The sequence below is a fragment of the Carcharhinus amblyrhynchos genome, unplaced genomic scaffold (assembly GCF_965287045.1).
Source record: "Carcharhinus amblyrhynchos unplaced genomic scaffold, sCarAmb.v2.hapA scaffold_39, whole genome shotgun sequence".
Classification (NCBI taxonomy): domain Eukaryota; kingdom Metazoa; phylum Chordata; class Chondrichthyes; order Carcharhiniformes; family Carcharhinidae; genus Carcharhinus; species Carcharhinus amblyrhynchos.
In genome coordinates this window covers 6255043-6274914 of record NW_027649780.1, presented here as the reverse complement: position 1 = coordinate 6274914, position 19872 = coordinate 6255043, and the positions used below count along the sequence as shown (strand labels likewise).

Sequence of the window (19872 nt, the reverse complement as noted above, 5' to 3'; positions counted from 1 at the left end):
ATTCAAAATATTAAAAGATTAAAATAGAACTGCCTGGGCGCATGTGCGGGAGGGGATTTCAACCAGAGTGCAGCGCGCGGGGCGCCGTCTCCCCTGGCAACGCAAGATGGCCGCCGGCGGTGAGTGATTGTGACGCAGGCGCAGTGAGGTCTGCCTGCAGCCCATTGTCCAGATTGCCCCCAATGGATGTGGTGGGGATGGTGCAGCAGATGGAGCAACAATCCCAGTTTCAGTGGGGGGAGAGAAGCTGCAATGCTGCTCCCTGTTGTTCACTCCTCTCCCCAGTCTCAGCATTGCAGAGTGTTTAAACAAAAGGGTGCATTGTCACAGCAGCACCTTGACCTTCAGTTTAATTTTATTTATCAGTGTCACTAATAAGTCGGCTTACATTAACACTGCAATGAAGTTACTGTGAGAATTCCCCTGGTCTCTACATTCCTGTTCGGGTGACACTGAGGGAGAATTTAAGCACGGCCCAATGCACCCTAACCCAGCACAACTTTCAGACTGGGGAAGGAAACCGGAGAAAACCCACACAGACACGGGGAAAGCGTGCAAATTACCCACAGGTCACTAGCACAGTGAGGCTGCAGTATTAACCACTGTACTACCATGCTGACATTGGGGAAAATGTATTTGGGGGGAACACGGGGTAAATGGGGGTATCGCTAACTCAATTTGATGGGGGGGGGACATCGGGGAAATCAGCTTTGTCTCAAAAAACCTTCCATTTTTCCACTTGTTTCTTATTAATACCCAGCTCACTCCTTCATCCCGCCCATCAATAGAGTCAACAGAAAGCAGAGCAGGTAGGATACTTTGGAACTGTATGAAACTCTGGAAAGGCAAAAGCTGGAAGTACTGTGTGCAGATCTTGTAGACCTATTTAAGGGAACATGTGATTTAACTGGCGAGGCTAAAGACAAAATTCACCGGAATGGCGCCTGAGATGAACAGTTTTAGAGATGAAGAGAGGGTGGATAAGATCGTGCTGTTTCGAGCAGAGGAGGCAGAAAGGGAACCTAATTGGATTGGATAAGGTCAAGAAGTTTATGGACAGGATAGGGACAAAATTGATGTTCCCCATTGTTGAAGGATCAATAGAAAAAAGACATAATTTGCAGGTAAGATGCAGGAGGCTTAGAGGGTATTTAAGGAAACATTTTTTTTTTCACAGGGAGAGTTGAAAGCCCGGAATGCACTGCCTGGTAGGACTGGAGAGGCACGAAAACATACAAACTTTGAAAAGCACATTGATGAGCACATAAAATTTCATAACAGTCAAGACGATGGGTCAAGTGCTTCAACGTGGGATTAGTTTAGTTTTATTGCATTTTTGTTGATGCGAAATCGATGTGCCAAAGGGTCTCTTCTGTGCTGCATGCTTCTATGAGTCGACGTTCTGGAGCCTGCGAGCATAATTATAGAAGAATCGCCAGGTTTTGATGTTCCTTTGATTTTCATGGTCATTTGTACAAGTTTCTTGTCGATAGGCCATCTTTATTTTCATACCGTTATTCAATTCCAGGCCTTTCATATAGATGAAATTGATGCTGGCCTAATTAGAATATCAGTTAGCAATTAACAACTTCATTGTCGGATTGAAAGTGCATTTAAGTGTGAAAATCAGCATGTCACTTCTGTTAAATTACATGCATCAACGCCGAAGCAAAAAAAACATATCAAAGTGCTTCCTCAAGGAATACAATCCACCATGTTTCATTGTTTAATTAATGATGTTTGTTCAGTGAGTGTAAGTAACATTATTGGTATTGTGAGCTAATTGCGCCTAAGGGGGATAAAACCAGTTATAAGAGAGTATTATTTGAACGTCGAGCAGGCACAAGTGATTCTCGGTTAGACATTACTGCGTCTCACAGAAGATGCACGCTCCACCTACTGGACTACCATACGCCATTTACTACACTACACTTGCTGTCATCGCGGTCCCAGGTAAGGCATCGAAATAAATTGTTTGTTGTCTACTGAACGTATCTCAAGGATACTGTGCACAAAAGGATATAAGATATCTGACATTGTATACAACTCTGGTTGGGCCCATTCGGAGCAATATATTCTTTTTCTGCCATGTCACCGTATGAAGTATAGACTTGGCGTTTCAAAAATGGTGGAATGTAGATTCGCCATAACGATACCAAGACTTCGATAGTAAATACTCAGGTACGGTTACTTAAATCTCATTTGCTGTACATTCCATAGATAAGATTAAAGGACTAGTTAAGGGCTTTGATGAAAATTAGTGAAGGGTTCCAAAGATCTGTGGGGTAGAAACAGTTTGTTCTGGTAGAGATGTCCAGAGCAAGGGGCAGAAGGGGTGAAATAACTCAGAATATGTTTTTCTAAAGGGTAAGTCATCCTGGACGAACCTCATTTGACTCAGTGAAGCAGTGTATAAAGTGTTGGAGACGGAGATATTTATCGGTAAAGAGTTTGCTTTGATAAAGAAACAGCCTTGACAAAGGGTCATTGGACTCGAAACGTCAGCTATTTCTCGTCATCCAGATGCTGCCAGACCTGCTGAAATTTTCCAGCAGGTCTTTTGGTTTCAGGGTCCAGCATCTGCAGTAATGTGCTTTTAAAATCTATAGGAGTTATTTGTTATGGAGTTCACCAAAAAAAGCTTGATTAGAGTCCACACAGTGCATGACACTTCAAGGTGAAGGTTTCGGAATTGAAGTAAACGTATATAAATGTTTGGGACTAAATTTCAATGTAATAAGGGTTCTGGACTTACTGGATGTGGAGAAGTTGTTTCCACTAGCAAAAACATCGCACAATAAAGGGAACAGTGTTCGTAAAATCTGCAAAATTGATTTAAGGAAATGCTTTTTACACTGCAAATGGCTGGTGTTTGTGATAAACTGCCTGACATTGTGGTGAAGAGAAATCCTATTGAACAATTCAGAAACTAACTGTACAGTTGTCTGGATGGATGAATGTGGAATGTTAGGAGGATAGGATAGTGGAACACTCTCGGTGAGAAGTACATTCAGAGAAACAGTGCAATCACAATTGCTGAAATGGGATCGTGCTGAATTGTAATAATTTTGCCATTCTGTGAAATTGGCGAAGCTATATTACACAGAGGGCAAAGACAAGAGAAACCATTCGAAATCGAAGGGTATGTGTGGTCATTCCTTGCTAGGATTCGTTTGGCACATCAACGATTGGCCCGAACTATAATTGGCTGAGAAATGCAGTGTAAAAAGTCACACATCAAAATGTCTTGACAAAGGTAAGTTACCTCCTAATCAGTGCAGATGGAAGAATAAATTTCGAAAGATAATTTAAAGTTGAACTAAGTGAACTAAACTGAGGAAAATGCTCATCATGTTCAACAGGTATTATAGCCTTCGCGTTGTGCCCATATACGATACAGGGTTTATCTGTGATTTTATTCCAATTCTTACAATAATATTTGTGTTTTATGTTCAAGTTTATATTCGAATTGTCGCAGCACAGAATTTTTTTTCCCTGCAAGATCAGTTCAGTTTCTCCAGTTGTCCTCATTTTATGACTTATCATCTGATTAGGACATGTGTGTGGTGACAGGGAAAATGATGGAGGAAACTGGAGAAACTGGATAATCAATTTTGATGATTAAGAACACACTTCTTCCATCCGTGATGTCTTCCATCTTCACATTATTAAATCTGCTTTTGTTTCTTCACTCCCAGAAAATTTCTTCAGACACAGAAAATAAGTGTCCATGCATTTTGGTCAATGCGATTATATTAGTGTGGTTTTCCTGTGCAAGTTAATTCTCCTTCTCTTTAATGCAGCTAATTTCGTGGCGATTGTGATTCTGTCGAGAGGAAAATGTGGTCTTTCGGGATGTATCACTCGATACCTTATCTCCATGAATGTGACGGATCTACTGGTCATTATCACCGCTGTGATATTAAATCGCATCAGTGGCATTTATTTTCCAGGCAGCTTCTTGTCCATCACTCCACTCTGTAGTCTGAGCATTGCTTTAACTTACGCAGCCAGAGTGAGTTCTGTCTGGTTAACAGTCATGTTTACCTTTGATCGCTTTGTGGCAATATGCTGCCAGAAGCTGAAAATAAAATACTGTACCGAGAAAACTGCAGCTGTTGTGATAGGAACTGTCTGTGCTCTGGGCTGTTTAACAAATATTCCGTGGTACTTTATCCACGAGCCTATTTACGTAGTTGACAATGTGCCCTGGTATTGCAGACTGTAGGATATCCGGTACACTTCACTCTTCTGGACAGCATACGACTGGTTTGACCGCTTATTGACCCCGTGTGCTCCGTTCCTTCTGATTCTCCTGTTCAATGCTCTGACCGTCAGACACATTCTAGCATCCAGCCGAGCCAGGAGGAGACTCCGTACAGACAAAGGCAGAGAGAATCAGACTGACCCCGAGATGGAGAGCCGGAGAAAGTCCATCATTTTACTCTTCACAATCTCTGGCAGTTTCATCCTGTTGTGGATGACGTATGTTATACAGTTCTTGCATGTACGAATCACAAACGGTTATAACATTAAAAGCTTCAGTGATCCCAAATTTATTCTCCAGGAATCCGGGAACATGCTGCAGCTTCTTAGTTCCTGCACCAACACCTTTATTTACGCAGCCATTCAGAAGAAATTCAGAGAAGAGTTGAAAAATGCTCTCCACTGTCCACTGAATCATATTACTAAAATAATTGTTCCGAGAAAGTAATGCATTCCAATATTTATAATTCTTCATTAAATCTAGTCAATGGTTTCACTTCTTACCAGTTCAGGCTTGAAAATAAAAATTACTAACATTTAATTAATGTCAATGTCTGAGAATTATTACCTCTAACGTAATCACCACCCATCGAAGTGTAGAAATAAGAAAGTAAATGTGACTTTGCCATGTCTTGTTCATCAGGTGAGTGGTGAGGAAGGAGCGGTGCTCCGAAATCTCATGCTGCCAAATAAACCTATTGACTTTAGCCTGGTGTTGTGAGACGTCTTACTGTGCCCAGAATTTTTTTTCATATAACAAGGATGCAAGGACCCCAATTCTCTAACAAGTGACCTTCCCCTATAAATGAGGTTAGTTTTCCACGTTGAACGCCATACATCCAGTAGTGTAGTTCCAACTATCCCAAATTTCTGACGGGTCTCTTCCCTGTATCCGTGATGCAAACCTGCCAAAATAATGACATCTGCCCTTAAAGAGGCCATGGATTAAATAACATTATTTACAGGCAGGTCAGTATCAATTTCACGGTCACTGGACAGGAGTATCAACTCTGAGTTCTCCCGCTAATACAATGATAGCCTCAACTCCACTTCTACTCTACATCATATATCAGCATCCTGTGACCATGCAACATTTGTGATTCTGTTGTCAATTCCAATATAACTCCATCATCACCTCTCTGATTTTGTACTCTAGACCCCAACTGATAAAGTCGAGTGTGTCTCCTACTTTTTCACCACCTATGAATCTGCCTTTCTGCCTTCAGAGGAATATGGACACTCACGCCAAGATCCCTTTGTTCTTCCGAACTTCCTAGTGTCATATCTTTCATAGCATACTTCCTTGTCAAACCCATCCTCCCAAAGTGTATCACCTTTTCAGGGCTAAATTCCATCTTCCACTTAGCTGAGCATTTGACCATCTCGCCTATATTTTCCTGTAACCCAAGACACTCAAGCACCCTGTTATCCACCGGCCAAATTTTCTTGTAATTGGAAAGCCAGCTGCTTTTACCCCGCTCCTCCCTCCCACTCCCCCCGCCCCCCGAATTTCGATAAATGACGATCAATAGGGGAATTTCCTAAACTTACCTGAGTGTTTAGATTTCAACTTCCTGAGGATTACTAAAAAAACCTTGAGAAAGCAAATTTAGCAAATAAAACGTAAGTAGAATGGCAGTGTCCGCCCCTCCCCTGAGGTTCCAGATGTATGAGCACCTCACATAGGAGCCGCACTATACTCTTGGACAGTCGCAGCCAGCGGCGACATGTCGCCTCTGAGACAGTGTCAAATAAATTCCGGGTCCTGTACCTCCTTCCCCACTGCAACCTCAGTCTTCTGTGCACCCTTTTCGGAGACTGCTCACCCACCTCCAGGACCTCAGCGGCAGCCCCCTGCCCTCCTTCCGGAGGGACTGGTGTTAATTGCTCCTGCGGTAGTCTCACCACATCCTTCACCTCCTGATCCACCACCTCTGCCTCTTCATCCGTCACCATAATGGCCCGCTCCATATCTATCAGTCGAAGATGGGGTTTGGAAAGAGCAAAGAATAACAGATTGATGTCATTGGCTGCATAGACCCAGCACCACTTCAATTCCTCACTTGGGCCAGTAGGCCCACTTGTGGGTGCTGTTAACGCCACACAATCCATGGTGTCACGCGTGACCTGATTAGCTTCTGTGAAATTCCCATCATGACAAATGCTGGCACAGATTATGCATGCGATTCTGAAGGTGTGGGCACTGTGCATCCTTGAACAATTGCCATGTGTGCAACTGCAGCATCCGTTGCAGGTATGGTCAGTGTTACTGGGCAGAGGTAGGCTTAAGTCATCACCAGATGTGGGCTCAGTGACAACAGATTCCGTGCACTCTGTGTGTGAAACTTCTTTGTTCTGGTCTCTGTCTCTATCGTCCTGCCGTTCTTTTCGAAGTGTCATGAAAATGCAGAGTTTAGAAAATCTAACTGGCCTGAGAATGTCATTTCAAAAATTCACCTTAAAAATACTCTGTTAATAGTAGCAAAAATATTTCCGCATTTCACAGGTAAGTTTGAAAATGCAAAGGTTAGAACAAAATGCTTAGCTTAGGGAAGAATGGGACAAAATATTTTCCCTCTGCGTGCAGCACAACAACAGTTTAACAGTTGCACTCTGCAAAGTTTCATGCTGATGTGAATACGTTTCATTCATTCTTCATGGCGTGCACATTGAATAAACAGAATTAACTATCAAGAATTAAAGCAAGGATAGCGTTTATTTCTTCTTTATAGTTACCTGAAATGAAGCATATGTTATTCGGCATAATAATAATCAGTTGATGACATAATAATTCATCAATGTGAGAATCCTGTAATTCTTTGTTGGCGGTGGCAAAATGTTTTTACCAAAATCATTTATTCTGCACGGGTCAACGCAAACAGAGATTGATTTCGATAAAAATAATTGACAAAAATCTGTCAGTTTTTTTTTGCCCACTAATAGTATCCAGATCCAGATCCAGATATCATGATCAATTTAATTTCCAAAGAGCTTGATACATCAAAAGGCAGCAACGTTCACCTGCTACAAGTTTGGATGGAATTAACATCTGATAACTACACTAAGTGGTATACATTAATCCCAAACTGCAATCTCCAAACAATATCTCCCATGGGTAATGGGGAACAAAGTTCACAGAGGGTGGATGATGACAAAAAGGCAAATGCGCCACCCGACCTCCTGCTGAAAATTTCCATCCCTGACAGTGCTGTACAATATTCACACTTTAGCAACCCGGTCCCAGGTCCAGCCAGCGACTGACTGAATTTCTCTGTGACACACAATGGCCAGCGCTTGCAGTAAATGAAAGCCACCAGCCGATGGTGACATTGTGTTATTTTAATGACAAGACAGTGAAACTCCCATTGCGACTCACAGCTGGCGTTTCTTAATATCAGCTTGACTGGAACAATGCCGTTCCAACACTACCGCCACCAAAGGAAACTAGGAAAGTGCCATAAATGCTTTACTAGGCAAGCTCGGTAAAATTATTTTTAAATGTTTTATTTTGGGGACATTTGTGGCGTCTTCTTCCCCAGTGGCCCAGAATGAGGCGTAATTGCTATTAGTTTCACACTGTGTGAGCTGACCATTATTTAGAGAGGTTCATGATCAAAAATCCCATTCCAATAACACTCCTGTCCAAGACCAGTTTGTGCAGAGCAAGGCAACTTTGAGGTAAAGATATAAAAAAAACACACGTGTTTCAACTGTGAGAAGTGAATTATTCACTGTGGCCCAGAAACGTGGGGGAGAATGTTCATTTTTCATTCTTGAAATGGCGACCATGGGATATTTTAACTTTGCATCAGAGCGCGCGATCTAGATGAAGGTTAAGTATCTCTGTTAAACTTAATAAGGTATGACTGTGTATATACGCTTCACAAAATAGTCAGCACATCGGGGAAAATCTAATTGCCTTTTTCTTATAAGATGGAAGAAAACTGTGGGAAAGTGAACTCTAAAAATGTCAACATATTCAGAAAAACGAGTATATGTGTATTGATTGATTTGAATGAAGCTGTAGCTGGTATCGCATTGACCCGGTGTGTCTCAGTCACACCGTGTGTCCCTGCTCATTAAACACTCCAATGTCTGATACCGCGGCGTTCACAACGCTGGAAATGTAATAACTTCCCCGATGGTCAAAATAGTCTGAACCGCCGATCATTGAGGGCGGGGATTTTAACGGCTGGCTTCAGTTATGATGATGTGATGTTTCTCTGTTCCACTGCAGTTGTGCAGCTCATTCTCTCAGTCTCTCCTGCTAACTGTTGGGTGACAGTTTGATCCGAGGTTAATTTGGTTTCCTCTCGGTGTGTATCTGAGCGCCTGCGAGCGCCGCTGCTTTGCAGCAACCGCAGTCCTACTTAAAGCTCAACAGAACGGAGCTCGCACCAACAACCCAGAGGCAGTTTTTGTACAGGGGTGAGACTGCGTTCCATCACTGTGATGGCTGGAAAGCGCAGTAATACACGGCGGCATCAGTCAGCTGCAGATCCGAAACGGTTAAACTGGTGAATTTAGTCGAGGTCTGAAGATTTATAGAGAAACGGCTTTTGGCAAAATCTGCTTTATCTTCATTATTATATGTATTTCTCCACCCTATAAACTCGGACTGGTTTCCTGGGAGTTGTACCAGTGTAATGCATAGTTGTTCTGTGTAGTTTCATAGTTACAGGTTAATACGAGCGCTGCTCCTTCTGCCTTAACATCTGAGGGCAGAGGCTGGGTGACAGAATCTCCATGACTCAGATCTGGAAAATAGTATATTAATAAGAAAAAGTTTAGACCCGTGGATGATTGAAATTTGACTCCAACCAAGCTTGGGGAATGAAAGAGCGCATCCACATTTACCTGTCAGAAATGTTCCCCACACAACCCAGATGCTGAGAAGCCTCATTGTCTCTGTCCTCTCTGTGGAAGGGGAGAGGGTTGGATATTTAGCCACCCTTTCTAAACCCCGCCCTTAATTATCTGTTGCCGTGTCTCAGGCTGTTCTCACCTCACTTCCTTGCTTTTCATTCCAGTCACTATTCTTACAGAGAAAATGCTTCCCGGGTTACACAGCAGAGTCGGGGAAGGAACACCTTCACCAGAATTGTACCAAAGAAAGTAAATAATTTTTGAATGAATTTGTCACTTTGTTTTCACGGATTTGGTTCCACTGCCAGTGTAGTGATAACCATGACTCCAGTGAAATTCCTCTTAAGGGCTTTAATTATTATTATTAATACGTGGAGTAATGTCAGAGTTGCTGTAAAGTCTAGTTTTCTACTCCATTCTCCCCTTCAGAAGGAGAGAGGGTGCGCAGCCTTCTTAAACTGCTGTGGTCTTTCCGAACTATTGATATGGAGAAAGAGGATGTGTAACATATCTAACTTTTCCACTAGTGCAAAGTTCCTCCAGGTGCTGCGGTTTCATCCCAAACTCCAAAGATGTGCAGGTTAGGTGGATTGGCCACGCTAACTTGCCCCTTAGGTATGTGTATAGGTTAGGAGGGTTAGCGGGTTGAATATGTGGGTTCCGGGGATATGACCTGTGTGGGATTGTTGTTGGGGAATCGGTGCAGGTTCAGGATTTTAGGGTCTTATGATATTCAGGCAAAAAAATGTTTTCAAAACATGTAAAAGGAACCTGCAGTTGACATTGGAGCATGGTCATTGTCGCATCACACCTCACTATAGGTAAAATACCCCAGTGTGTGTTACCGTTCTGATCTCAATGTTGAAAATGTTTTAAAGGGAAATGTTTTATTGAGAATGTCAACATCGAGACTGAGCTGCCTGCCAGTGCTGTTGCTGAGGAACTTTGGGCCATAGTTCCGTAGATGTCGATTCAAGTAGCTATATTTGGTTGCACTGAACTGGGTTGCAATCATTAATGTCTATTTTTGCTCAGTACATAGGTAATTATCTGGCATATATTCACTGAGAGCGAGTCAATGTCCCAGTGCTGAAACTCTAGTAAAGCCGAACCGCCCTCTAGTGGTATTTTTTCTAATGGTGTGTCTCATTGTTCCACTTCTCCCTGAGAGATTGCACAGGACTGCGCTGTGGTGTGGGAGATTCTTATACTTGGACAGGGTGGCTCGTGCGGTGGGGAATAGAGAGATATTTTACTCCGAGGGATTTGTTTTTTTGCACAGATTGGACCCAAGGATGGATATGCGTTTTGCCTGATGGGGAAATTAGTTTGGAAAAACGATGATATGTTCATTATGCTTTCAAGATTTATTTTGACATTTTACAGAGACGTTTATTTTAAAATTTACAGAAGAGAGAATAACAATTGATTTCCAAATTGAGAACAAAGCGCGTGAGCTACAATATATGTAGAATCATAGAACCCTACAGTGCAGAAAGAGGCCCTTCGCCCATCAAAAACAACCCTTTTACATTCTATGGGCCACGGAGATTCTGTCACCAGCCACTGTCCTCAACAGTTACGACAGAAGTAGAAGCGTGGCTTTAAAATGCATCTACAACATGACATTTTTCTCTCCGAAAAGGGAAAAATAATGAACATATCAATTGATTTGCTTCTGAGCCTTCTTGGTTGTAAACAATAAAAATCAAATTTAACTGTTAACCCCAAGCACTCTCTTGATTTCTCACCTCTGCACTTTCTCCAAAGTCTTGCGTTCTCTCGATTTCGTCGTACCCAGGATTTGAAAAAAAGAACTCCAGGAATGGTTACCGCAGATTTTGCATCATTTCCACAATAATCATCAACAATAAATACGTCATTTGTCTAACAAGCTATAATTTAGATTTCTGGGATGCATTTGTGACATATGTGTTGCAGTAAACCCTGATTCCACTCAGCAGTCCAATTCCAGCGTGCATTAAGCAACATTTGCCAGCAGAGGGCGCCACATTCAAGCTGGGCCTCGCAATCTCACGGACACTATCAATAAAATCTGCGTCGCTAGTAGGCTGGTGATGGCACAATAAAAGCCCTCCCTTCCACAGACACACGTAGACTCACATTCACTCACACTGCAATCAGCTGCACAGAGCTCAGGTTCCCTCTCTTTCTCAGTCTCTGACTCATTCCATTCGCATTCACTGAGAGAGATTCAGTCAGACATGTTTCTGCTCATCCTGGCGGGACTCTTGCACAGTAAGTACTGGATAACGTTCACCAAGCCACTTACACCGCAATGTAATTAACGATCAGAAATATCCACTTAAAGTGCAGATGGGAGGCTCCGCAAGTTTTCGCAAATACAAACAAATGCTCTTGATATTTTATTCTATCTTCATAGGCGGACTGTGCGCAGAACCAGTAAATCAGACACCGGTGGCAGTAACTGCTTCAGCAGGGGATTCGGTGCAACTAGATTGCACATATACAAACAAGGATATGGACTTCATGCAATGGTATCAGCAGAAACCGGCACAGCCACTGACATGGATTATTACCAAAAGCTTAGCACGGGAGACAGATGAAGTTTCAGGACGATATCTGGCGCATGCTAACAAGTCGAAGCTGAACGGTTACTTGAATATAAACGCCCTCAGTGTGGAGGACGGGGCGGTCTATTACTGTGCAGTGAGGCACAGCGATAGTTCATACGTAAAACGCCGCACAAAAACCTCAGCCAGAATTTACGGCCCTCCTTCTGCGAGAGTGGTTTGACCCCAGGTTCAGGAAAGCAGTCAGATCTAATTCCAGAACTTTTTTTGTCTTTTCGGCAGAGTAGCACTTTGGAAAATATTGACACTAATCTCCGTGCCGCAATTTATAAAATGTATTTAAAACAAGAAAATCTAACTTTCTGCAGAAGGAAGCTCAAAGAATTGGAGTTAATATAGCAGAAAAATAAGGTCGTTCTTCCAGAATTTCCAACTCAGGTGAGCCAACGGACCACAAATCTTCGGCACTCGTTCCTGTAAAGAAATGCAGAATGGATCGAAGTCTGCTGTCGTGCTTAACAAATGCGATGCAGAATAGACTCAGCTAGCAACACGCCTATTACTATCAATCCGAGACACACAAACTCACGGAGCAATGTGAAGACGTCAGTTCTCATAACTGAAATTTATGTTGTGTGGTAGTGGTCTGTCTTTGTTGAACCGCTGCACTCTTTGAGGTATCGGTACATCCGCAATGCGAGAGTGGTTTCACTTCGGGTTCACGCAAGCAGTCAGAGGAAAGAGGGAGCATGTAAACTAGACTGAGTGATTGGAAAATAGGACAGAGGAAATTTAAGTCATCGTAGAAGGAATGGACAGAAAATGAGGAAAGTGTTGAAACAGAGACCTATATTGAAAAGAACCGAGTGTAATAGACAGAGTAAAAATCAGGTGATATCATAAATAAAAAGAGAATGGCCTTGTGGTATTATCGCGAGACGATTAATCCAGTAACTCAGTTAATGTTCAAGTGGCCCGGAATTCAGAATTTACTGCTGACCATGAAACCATTGCTCCGTTGGTATATTTGTCTGATTATTAGCGAGCGTTGAAGTTTTTCGAAATGAACAATCCAGACTTATCAGTCGTGGATTTGTGGGCATATTAAAGCAAGATTCATCCGTCTACTCGCCTGAACAGGAAACGACACAAATGCTCTGGTATCAATACTAAACATCAAATGCAACAAATTCAAAATAATGAGAAAGGCATCAGAGGCAGTCGCAGTATCATTAAAGTAATAAAACCCACAATAATCTGCCACACAAAAATCCCGCACTATCACGCAGCAATGTTAACAACATTGAGAGTGGCTTTTTCACAGATGAGATCCCAAGACCTCACCTTTCACTAAAAGGTGGAGAACAGTGAGTTCACCTTGTCACAGGTGACAGCTGGAGTTACAGGAAATATCTTCACACCACAAACCACTGAGTGTTTCGGGCAAGGGTCTATATGTGAATTTCAGACGCTCGGGAGTAGAAACAGGTCTTCTGGACCACAAGGTCTGGGATCCAACCCCACTTCGGTGTTTTATGACTACAGAAGCAGTGTTTCCGGGCCGGTCACACAAGTGGATTATCAGCTTGGAATTTTTTTACAATACTCCCAATGACAGGTGTAAGAGTCGGTGAGTTCAAAGGTCACGGATCTTGCACGATTTAATGGAAACCACTGCAGGAATTTGTCTGGCGTAATCAAGCACCAATCTATTTTCAGTCTCTGGTCAACCTGTGCCACCTCAGTGAATGCACCAGGAGGATGAGAAGGGAGACTTAGCGAATGAACTATGGAAATAATTGCATTTCAATGTCATTGAGTAATCTGAATAAGACGTTTAGCAGAATGTTTCTAATCAAAGTGGTTCCTCAGTGAATCATAAAGTGAGAGACAGAGGGGGTAGTGTGTGCGTGTACTTGTGTGTGAGAGAGTGAGTTCAAAGTAACCGGAAAATACCTGGACTCCGCAATTTCTTTACTCCAGGGTCAGTGTGGCAACCCTGTCTGACAGAGAATTAAACATTCCCACTGTTTCCTGTGTTAATAAAGTTTTTAACAGCACCACAGCGACAACACTGGAAATGAACTTCCTTGGGTTAGAAAGTACTTTCGGACATCTGAATGCTGTAAAAAGCATCAATAAATTAATATTAATAAATTCTTTCTTTCCGGTTTCTACTGAAATATCTTTCTAAAGATTAATTTCATTGTCCTCGTGTTTCCACGGGCCCAGTAAAGTTAATTTAATTTTCATTTTTTTATTTAAATCCGATTCTTTCCAGGATTGGGTAAATGAGTGGTCACCTAGGATTTCCCGGATTCTGTCTCCAGTCGGTTCAGAGATTCTTTCCGCGCCGGAGGACACAGGGCAGTCTGGCAGGAATAAGAATCTGGCAACTTCCCGAGGAAACAGCGCAGTGCTCAGTGAATGCTGCACCGTCAGAGCTGTCAGCCTCTCGGTAACCTGTTCAATCGAGGACACCGTGTTCCTTCTCAGCTGGAGGTGACACATCACATGGTCACTGTTTCCAAGAAGAGCAGGAGGAATGTCCTGTTTGATATCTGTTCACCAATCACAATTACCGAACACTACAATATTACTGATGGAAATGACACGCTGAGTCTGAATTAGCTGCTGTGTTCTCTGCTGAATTGCTCCCTCGTGTCAGGGGGATTCGTGGGGTAAATATATGAGGTTAGGGGGAGAGGGCCTGGGTGGGACTGTGGTCGCTGCAGATTCAGTGGTCGAATCTCATTCTGCACTGTAGGGATTCTATGACGTTATAATGCTCTGACGTCAGAATGCCGGAAGTTCTGTCGCATGCGCACTCACCTCCCCCACACTATGATTACCGAAGCTCCTTCACTGATTCACTTTGCGCTCACAGGTCCCAGCGACCACTGCAGGGATTCTGTGACGTTATAATATTCTGACGTCAGAATGCCGGATGCTGTGACGTCACAATACCGGATGCTCTGTGCATGCCCATTCTCCTCCCCCACGCTATAAATGCTGAGCTCCCTCACTTCTTCACTTTGTGATGACAAGTCCCAGCGACCCGGTTCTAGCCGCCACAGTGGTACTGGTTTGGGGATCGGTTTGATATCCAATAGCGTTGCTTTCCCAGGAGCTCCTCTCAGCCTGGGATTTGCTGACAGCTGTGTCACACAAGTCGATAGAATCCAACATGTTTCTGAGCTTCACTTGGGAGATTCTTTTCCTCGAGTTCTTACTGTTCCCTCAGTGTAAGTGTGGTCACTATTTCTGACAGGAATGTTTCACACCTCAGCAATGTTATGTTCTGTTAAGTTGTACTCAGCTTTGTTGTATTATCTCGAATTGTGAATGCGATTGTACTTTATTGTGCTGCATTATAGTACGTTGTGTTATTACTGCAAATGTACTTTTGCAGATGCCGCTGGCAGTGAAGAGCTATCACAGTCTCCGGAGTCAGTGGTTGTTACCGAGGGAGCCACTGCATCGTTGAACTGTTCAGCCACAGTAGCTGTACTGACCCTGCAATGGTACAGACAAAATCCAGACAGAACCCTGCAGCACCTGGTAAGTGGTACCAGCGAGCAGGGCAGGATCACGGCTCGATACAGTTTCTCAGAGAAACACAGCGTTCTGAATGTTAGTGAAACTCGACTGACAGACACTGCCACCTATTTCTGTGCGATGGAGGCACAGTGTAGCAAAGACCGTACAGGGCCGTACAAAAACCTGTCGCGATCACCCGCAAAGTGTATAGCCTGTGTAGGGAGCTGGGACTTTAATCACTCTCTCCCTGATCACCCGATCAGTGAGACCTCTTCCTGATTTGGAGTTACTCTTTCATATCAAAAGAGAAGAACATTTGAATTCGACTATTCTCCATAGAAATGTCATCCGGGGAGCACGTGTTCCATGGTGCTTCCAGATTGAAATCATCATGCTATTCGGTGAATCAATATTCGAAGGATCTTTGTCTATTTCCTGTGATAAATCCCATTCCAGTCTATGATACATTCTACCTTTGGCTGCAGGGCCGAGTGACGCACACTGAGTCTCCCAGAATCCATCGGCGGTGGAGGCTCTGGAAGGAGTCAGTGACTTTAAGGGATAGCCGCTCCATATCTGAAAGCTTGCTGTACCGATCCAGACAGAGCATTATTCCGGGTAAGTTACGGGATATTTAATGAAGAGATGGAGGCCCAGACATTGAAATATCTCCCAAGATCTCTCAGACCGGTTCCCTGTCGATTTGAACGAACAAAGGCAGCGATGCAACTGTTTGATAAATAAACGAACATTTATCCCACTTTCACAGAACAGTGGACAGCGATAGATAAATATTATTTATTGCATTGCTATTTGTTACCATCTGGAGTAGAGCATCGCAAACTATAAGGGAAGAACATTCAATAGTAAATTTCAAAAAGGCATTGCCGGACCTTCAGAACGGAAAACAACACGTGGAATGCGAAAAGAGCAATTGGGAAAGATCTTTCATGGAGCCACAGGGAGGGGAAATTGTTTCTGATCCATTCGCACCCTTCAGTCACTATTTCTTTCTCAGTCACTTGAGCAGTAGCAGATACAGGATAGTCACAGACTGCTGCAGGTTCAGCTGTCGCTGTTTCCTCTCCATCAGCTGCGACTGCCGCTGAGAACTCCGCACTTCCATCAGCTTTGAGTCTGCGGTGACCCCGGCCTCAGCTTCCTTTTGCTGCTCTCACTGTAACACCATTGTGCGTTTATAGACATTGCTGCCGCTGGCCGATTTCTGTCATTGGTTAGATCAGAAGTTCAGTGTTTAAGTCTGTTTATTAGTGTAGCAAGTAGGCCTATATTAACACTGCAATGAAGTTACTATGAAAATCCCCTAGTCACCACATTCCGGCACCTGTTCGGGTTCACTGAGGGAGAGTTTAGCATGGCTGATCAGCGACTGGTTCAGGAAGTGGTGCGTGGTCCTGTTGGATTATTGCAGCCTTTTTAAATAAGATGAATCTGTGTTGAAATTATTATTGAGCATTCCAAGTATTCATAACCACAGCAGACTTTGACACATTCAATGTTCCGTTCAGGAATTGCTGGCTCAGACTGAGTAGCCTTCGGCCCATCTCAATTAACGGCCCTGGAAGAACATAAAACAGTATTATTTCGCTGCATAATCTCTACAACTGAGATCAATGGCAACGTTATCAGTCGACACCCAATCGGCTTCAAGCTCCTTCGTTCTTCAAGTCAGCCAATGATCTCGCAGCTCCTTTATCTCCAATGAATCCTCCTGGCGGAGGGCGAAAGGAACAAAGTGAATTTGTTCATCTCACTGCAGCGAATTGGAATGCAATCAAACTGAATGATGACCCTGTAAAATTGAATGATTTCCCTGTAAAATTGGGTAGAGAAGTGAAACTACATTTCGTTTTCCAATACTTCTTCTGGGGGCTCTAATTTTAAAAAGCTCCTCTATAACGGTGAGAATTCCCTGCAGTCGCTGAGGGCTGCCATTGGATCCTGCGGGATTTGAAGAGACCACTGTGGGAAGTAGATAAACAACACATTGCAAGTGAACTAAATGGTGGGGGAAAAGCGGAATATCTGTTTGATGGATTTGAGCAGAATGGGAATGTGTTCAGCCCACGGACTGAGTCATCATGAGGTGATTTGATAATTAGAAATATTTATTGGCTATTTATGATATAAAAAACAATGTTCAGAGTAGCGTAATAATTAACCAGCAGAACCACAGGCTTCCTCTGGAAATTGATGTCCGCAATTACATCTATTTGTTTTTTTTAAAAACGGGGTAAGCGTTCTTTCACAGCACCTTCCGATCCCAAAGTCTCTAATATCTGGAAGGACAGGGCAGCAGACACATTGCGATATCATCACCTGCAAGTTCATCTCCAGGTCACACAACATCCTGACTTGGAAATATATCACCTTTCGATTCGCTTGCTGCGAAAATCATGCAACTCACTTTGCGAATAATATCTTTACGATTTTGTACAGTGGACAGAAGATTACAAATGTGAGGAAGGAGAAATGCAAGAAAGTGAGAAATAAAGATTTCAAAATGCAAAATAAAAAAGATACGAACAAATTGTAATTAGGTTCATAAATAAAGGGAAATGCATTTTCTCCCAACTGACTCGTATTTCCATTCGTCTACTTGCAGTGCTGAATAGTTTGAAACACAACTTTCAGAAGAAGACCCTGGAAATTCCCCATTGATGATCTTGGACTTTATTGGCGATCGGGACAGTGTACAGTTCCCTTACTCACCGTCAGAGGGCGCTGTCGTCACATGTTTCTCGCAGCTCCCAAGTGGATATTATTGAAACAACCTTGTGGAGCCATTGCCCGTGGCAGTGACACCCGCAGTCTCATTTCACTGCTCAGCCTCTGATGTGCCTTACCTGTCCTACATTATTTGAGAGGTTGCCACCGATGTTCACTATTCGGAATTGGTTACATCAGCAATGTGCTGGGCCGGGGATCTGTAGTCCTGCTTCAGCAGAAGATTCCCGAATCTGTGGAGTTACAGACTGATAGAGAATGGAGCGGAACCACAGTTCACCGCTTCTCATCCTTAGACCATTATTAGTCAGCATCCTTAACCAGTTATAAATATCTGTTGTCCTCCTGAGTGATGTAACTCAAATCTTACTGTTGCGAACTAATAATGACTTATTTGTTATTCTTCATTTGGACATTGCTGGCAAGACTAGTATTTGATCTCTATCGTCAATTGAATTTGATCTGAGTGGCATGCTAGGTCATTGTGGAGGGAAGCTAAGAGTCAACGTACTTTCTGTGGCTCTGAAGTCACATGTACATCACTGACTTGATGTGACAGTTCCTGTTTATGGATAACTATCAAGGTTGTGAACGGAGCCCAGTTCATCACGCAAATCAACCTTCCATCTATTGACTCCGTCTACACTTCCCGTTGTCTTGGAAAAGTAACCAGCTTAACCAAAGGCCCAGGCACCCCGGGCAAATGGAAATGATGAAAACGCTATGAAAGTGGGTGTGGACGCTGAGGGATTAGTGTGAAAATGTGCATACATATGTGCATAGAGTGCCAACACATGCATTCCGCTTCAAAATGACCTTCTTCTCTGCTAAAAGCACTCTATCAATGTTGAAAGGGGAGACGGTGGCAGAGTGGTAATATCACTGGGAGCGTAATTCTGAGGGGAGGAAATTTTCTCAAGGCATATTTTCAAATCCAACTGCAACAGAATGTGGGTTTTAAAATGCAGTTACAATTTTGAACTTAAATTTTGTTTCCGTAATTGGAGCCCTCACAAGAAATATATCAGATTCTCTAGTGCCCTGCAGGAAAGGAAATATTCCATCACTTTCCAATTTGGCCAAGGGTGACTCCAGGCCCACACGTACTTGGCGGTTGTGTGCCTTCTGTGATGGTCTACAAAACCAATGAATTGAGAGCATTAGCGATTGCCAAGATATGCTGACCTTACTATTTGGGTATCGAGCAAACAAAAGAGCAAGAAACAGCAACTAAAATCAGCATTTCACAACATCTGCAATAGCAAAGGATGTCCAGGAGATGGCAGTGAAACCGTGCTCTTTGGCACGACGCGAAACAGATGCCAATCAACTTAACATGCACATCCTTGGACATTTCAGGCTCAGAACAGCTACAATTTAAAAGGACATGCGAACGCCACCACTGTCCGGATTTGGAAATATTCTTCATTCCTTCACTGTCCCTCGGTCTCTATATATTCTGGAATTCCTTCTCTGAAAGCGCGGTGTGTGTACTTGCACTGCAGGGACTGCAACCGTTCCGACAGGCAATTCAGTACCATCTTATCAAGGGTAATTCGAGATTGGTAACGTCTGCTGCCATCGCCAGCCAAGAGCACATCCCCTGAATTAAGAGCATAAATAATCTACTCGAGAGCAAGTAGAGCAAGGTATTCCCTGCTGTGGGTCGTAGGGTGAGTCTCTGTGTTCTGGCTGCCGAGGAGTTTCGACCGAAAGTGCACAGCTACGTTCACTATTTAAATTCTTGAATTTAATTTGAAAGGTGGGCGTGGCCTAACTTGCCAATGTTCGGGTCAGAAACATTTCAATTCAGCTCTGCGATCGAGTCTCCCAGAGCAGTCCAACTCTGCAGTCTCAGCTCCCCGTCATATAAACCTCAGTTCCAGGCAGCAGAGCA

General features: G+C 43.2%; 1 pseudogene; it reads left to right on the top strand.

Moving 5' to 3' along the window:
- Positions 1-106: 106 nt before the first annotated feature.
- On the top strand, positions 107-4714 carry LOC145363563 (putative G-protein coupled receptor 139; annotated as a pseudogene).
- The last annotated feature ends 15158 nt before the right edge of the window (positions 4715-19872 follow it).